We start from the raw sequence: 5,670 nt of genomic DNA, 5'->3' as shown, positions 1-5,670 counted from the left end.
AATTGTGTCTCTTCATTACATTTAGTCATTTAGCAGACGTTACCCACACACATAAGAAAATCCAGGTTGAATCAAGTAGCTAGCTACTGCTAATAGCCCATTTTATGTTCATTTGCTAAGTGACATTTCAGATAGATAGTGAAATACTTGCTGTCTGATAGATCCAAACTAAATATATAAATGTATAGTTTAGAGGAAATATCTGTAGAACGGCCAGTTGGTACAGTTTTGATTCATCGTCCAGACATCGTCTGGAGGTCGGATTCGATCAATTGCCGACGTCTCGGCGACGTCTTGCCAATGTGCAAATTATGTCCATACGACGTCGGGCCAACGTATATTGTATACGTCTGGATAGTAGCAGGTCGACTGACTCGATTTCCTTCTCATACTTTCCCATAGCGTCACAGTGCATTTTCTCTGTTGAAGCCCAGCGTCCAGGGACTTGAATGGGGCTGCTCTGAACAGGTTTTTTTGGGCTTCGAAACTCTACGGTCATTGGATAAATGCTGCGATTATGTCCCTCCCACGGACGCTCAGCGTAACGAACGCCGGGTTTCTGCTTGATGATTGGAGGGTCTGTCAAAAGACTGCATCTCCTTTTTAATTATAGCGATTTTGTACTATAAAAAATCGCCGACGCTATTTGAGCTCAGTCCCATTAGTGGAGTTTGCAAGTGTAGTCAAAAGACAAACTGCTGCAACCTATTTCTTTGTATTTGTTGGCGAAATTGCTGGCCATTGCTAGCCAAATCGATGAGCCTGCGTTGTTGCGAATGACACACAACCTGCGTGACCCACAGAGGTTGCAGCCAACAGTGAGTGAGTGAGTTGTCATGGTGATTACAGTTATTACAGCTCCTGATGGAGCTTTAGATTGGACACGGAAGATATACAGCACATCTAGTAGGAAAACAATATAGGCTATCTATAGCACAAAATCACGCACCAATGAAAACTTGCTTGTATTGCGTCTAGGTCCAGATTTGCCTATTGAGTCACCTCGCCATATACAGTAAAAGATACGCAGCAAGAAGACACACGAGTAGGCTATAGTTCACGCTTGCGCGCATAGGCTACTGCCGATTTACTTATTTCCTATTTACTTGTTTGGTGGAGGCAATCCAGAATTACTGTTGGTGCAATTATAATCAGACCCCCCCCCCCTTAAAAAAACTCTTCGGATCTGCACGATTCACACAAGTCACCCAAACTGCCGTGAAAAAAGCGGGAGGCGCCGAAAAGCGCGCCGTTTGCATCCCTGTTTACACATTTATAGTTGGATTTGACATTCAACAGCCATTTAATTCATTTAGCAGGTTGTTTAACTCAAACAACCATCACACAGTAGCCTACATATGGTATACAAAGCTGCAGTCAGATTTGGCGAAATTGTTAGCTTAGATGTTATCTTGACATATAGGCCTACATGGGGTCTTGATGATGATGCGCACGCAGCTTCAAGGCAGAAAGACGCGTTCCATTTCACTTTTTTTGTACCCTAATGTTCACGCTATATCCCCCCCTTTCTGAATAAAGTTCGACTGATCTGATTTGTTGATTTCTGTTGCTATGAAAACCAGTTTAGCCAAGGTAACCAACATTATTTTAGCTAGTTTGCATTACCATTCAATCGCTAACAACCCAGCTAACACACTTACGTTGCCCTTACATTGTCGCAACGTCACGCGATGACCAAACATACGTTGCCGCAACGTCTTTGGCGACGTTGCGGGACCGTGCATCTGTGGGGCGCCAGTAGGTTGCCGCAATGTAATCTTGTAACGTAGCCAGTCCGTAACCGCGACGCCGTGGCAACGTTGGAAAATCCGTAACCGCAACCTCCTAGCAACGTAATTTTCTGACGTTGCCAGTCCGTAACCGCGAAGTCGTCGCAACGTTATTTTACGACGTTGCCCGTCCGTAACCGCAACCTCCTAGCAACGTAATCTTCTGACGTTGCCAGTCCGTAACCGCAACGTCGTGGCAACGTTATTTTCCGACTTTGCCAGTCGGTAACCGCGACCTCCTAGCAACGTTGTTTTGTGACGTTGCCAGTCCGTAACCGCAACCTCTTAGCAACGTAATTTTCCGAAGTTGCCAGTCCGTAACTGCGACGTTAATTACTAACCTATATTTCACAATTCTATTGCTTATATTTGGGCGGTTCATATGCAGACCTCATTTGCCCCAAATGCTACTTGTTCTTGTATAATAGGCTACATTGCCAACTTCAGGAGGACTATGTTTGCGTGGTGTGTAGCATAACTCAAGATAATCATAAACAAGGCAGAATTTCCATGTAACATTCAGTCATTTTTTGACTCGCATGCGCAGCATTCAGCAAATGCGCTGCAAATATAGAAACACCCTGCAAATACACACAACACAACCAAATACATAAACACCCTGCAAATATAGAAATGCGCTGCAAAAAGGAAAACACGCAAACCCCGAAAAAAAATGCAAACAGTAAAACGTGCATCCAGATAACACAACGGAAGTGCTCCAAGCCAGTGGGAGCGCTAAGTAGAAGAGCGTGATTTTAGAACCAGAGAGGGCAGATGATAAGTTTGTTTTGAATAGAACCAAAATCGAAGTAAAGAGGCAACATAAAAAGATTAGTATTCATTTTTACATGTGCCCCTCCTCTTTGACAGTTTTTCAAAAGACTTACTTCGATGTTGGTCAAAACTTTTCATATCCTCTCTCTTTATCTCTCGCTCCATGGGGCCGAAAATCAAGATGTTCCACTTGGCATCCCTAGAGGCCTGGAAAACTTCCGTTGTGAAAACTGGATGCAGCATTTTTGGTTTGTGTGCTTTCGTTTTTGCAACGCGTTTATGTATTGCAGTGTTTTTGGTTTGCGTGCTTTCATTTTTGCAACTCGTATTTGCAGCGTGTTTATGTATTTGGTTGTGTTGTGTGTATTTGCAGCGTGTTTGCTGAATGCTGCACATGTGTTGTCAAATTAATGAAGATGTTTTCTTAATTTGCTTGTGTGTTGTTTATGCATGTGTTTTCTTAGTTTGCAGCGCGTTTGCACATGTCGGCCACCGTAGATAATGTATAGAACACCGGTCATTATCGGGAAAATAAGCCCCGACAGGGCGAACAGCATCCCGACGCGAAGTGGTTTATTTCGCCCTGAAGGGGCGGATAGAGAGATGCATAAGCCACAGGACGCCATTCACCGTCCACCATCTGGAGAATAACGCCTCCTAAGCCATACGAAGATGCATCGGCTGATACTTTAGTGTCCCTGTTTGGGTCATACATGGCGAGCACTGGAGGAGAAACAAGTGCTTCCTTCAGCACCTTAAACGCCATTACCTGGTCCGTGTCCCACACCCAGCAGTTCTTTTTCGAGAGGAGATCAGGGAGTGCTTTGTCATTTTCAGCTAGCTGAGGAATTAATTTTCCCAGCTGGTTAACCATGCCGAGAAAGCTCCTCATCGTCACATTTGTGGGCTCCGTCATCTCCATGATAGCCTCCGTCTTCTTCGGATCAGGCCGGATGCCCGTGACTGACATGATGTGGCCCAAATAGGCCATGTCGCTCTTGTAGAGTTCACACTTGATGATGCCTGCTTTCTCCACTCTTTACAGCACAGCATGGAGTCGAGTGTCATACTCGTCTTGGTCCAGCCCCCACACTAGTAAGTCATCGATGTGGCAGACCACACCCTCCAAACCCTCTATGACTTCCGCCATCATGCACTGAAAGTGTTGGGGTGCAGCATTGATGCCGAAGGGAAGGCGATTAAAGTGGAACCACCCGAAGGGTGTTATGAATGTGGTGTACATGGCTGACTCTTTAGTTAAGGGGATCTGCCAAAACCCCATGTTAGCATCCAATTTACTGAACACTTTTGCTCCGGCAAGCATTCCAAGGGACTGATCCACAGACGGCAGAATATACTTTTCCCGGCACACAAACTCATTCAAGCCGGTATAGTCCACACAGTCTCAGGCGTGGACTGTTTTTTCTTTGGTACGACCACCATACCGGCACACCAGTCTGTTGGCTCCTCCACACGGCTGATGATGCCCAGCTCTTCCATTTGCTGGAGCTCTTCCTTGACTTTCCCCACCAGCGGCAGCGGAATTCTGCTAGGGGTTTTCAGTGAGAAAGGCACAGCGTTTGGTTTAAGTCTGATGTGATACGCCTGTTTCACCTCACCTAGCCCACTGCACAGTCTAGGGTATGTCGACTTGAGAGTGTCCAAATCCACGCTGTCAACACGTTTGAGCAGGCCAAGGGCTGTAATGGCTTGAAATCCAAGCAAGGGCGTGCTCAGATTTTTGACCACATACATTTTTCTGCATGTTCTGCTTGTTTCCACTCCTCAGCTGAAGTCTGGCGAACCCTGACACATCCAGCGGAAACCGTCCCGGACCAAGCAAGGGTCTCTCTGCCTTCTGGAGAACAGGCTGCTGTGTATCGGAAAATATGCTGTTTATATCAGTCTGTGACACAGCAGTGACATCCGCTCCAGTGTCGAGTTTGAACCGGATTGTGGTGTTCCTTATTCTTATGTTAGTGGTCCATGCAGCTTTGTCGGACGTCACAGAACCCAGGAAGAAACTGTCATCCTCCTCCTCTGTCTCAATACCGTCCATGTTTTCGCCTGCACGACAGACACGCTGAAAATGACATTTTTTCCCACATGAATGACACTTTGCATCGTTGGCAGGGCACTCATGTCTAGGATGAGGTGGGCCACCACATTTGTAGCACTGGGAGCTGTGTGGATGTCTACTCTGGCTGCTGAAGTGTGGCCTTGCTCCATCACTTGTGTATTTGTTGAATTTGTGCGTCTCTCTTTGCCTTTTGCCTTCAAACACTCTGTCCACAGTGGCAGCATCCATCTGCACTACACTACTGGCATCACTCCTCAGTGTGTTTTGTTGCTTTTTTATCTCCTCTGATTTTCTTGTCATGTTAACGGCTTTTTCCAGGTTTAAATCCTTCTCCATTTGCATACGTTCGGAGAGCTTTGCATCAGAAAGTCCCACTACGATCCTATCTCTGATTAGCTCGTCATGCAATGTCCTATAATTGCAGTGCTCTGCTATTGCATGTAGGGCAGTTACGAAAACGTCAACTGTTTCATTTGCCTCCTGTTTGCGCATGTTAAAACGTGCGCGCTCATATACAATGTTTTTCTAACAATGAAGAAAGACTAAAATCCGTCCCTCACTTTTGTGTATACCTGTTGGTCTGCAGCACTTAGTTTTAAGCCTCTCAAGATATGGGGGGTGACAAGTGCCCTCACACACACAAACAGCATGCACTGTATACTAGCATTGCCCACACGGTGCGTGTCGTCTCAGCCTTTTTATCATTGGTTCCCAATGGGAGTGATGGCGGCGACGTGGCGACGTAGTACGTGAGGGAACTTTGATAGCGGCGACGTATGCGGCGATGTTACCTTTGTCTGCAATGATGGACGCCGCTATGCCAAGCGTCTGCAATGCTGGACGCCGCTATCGAACGCCAACTGTGCCAAAACGTCTGAAATCACGTTTGTGTACACACGTCAATTTTTGACGTGTACAGACGTCATAAACGGACGTGTGTACACAAACGTCATTTCAGACGTTTTGGCACAGTTGGCGTTCGATACGCCGCTACGCCAAGCGTCTGCAACGATGGACGCCGCTATG

The sequence above is a fragment of the Hypomesus transpacificus genome, unplaced genomic scaffold (assembly GCF_021917145.1).
Source record: "Hypomesus transpacificus isolate Combined female unplaced genomic scaffold, fHypTra1 scaffold_88, whole genome shotgun sequence".
Taxonomy (NCBI): Eukaryota; Metazoa; Chordata; class Actinopteri; order Osmeriformes; family Osmeridae; genus Hypomesus; species Hypomesus transpacificus.
This window is presented reverse-complemented; position numbering follows the sequence as displayed.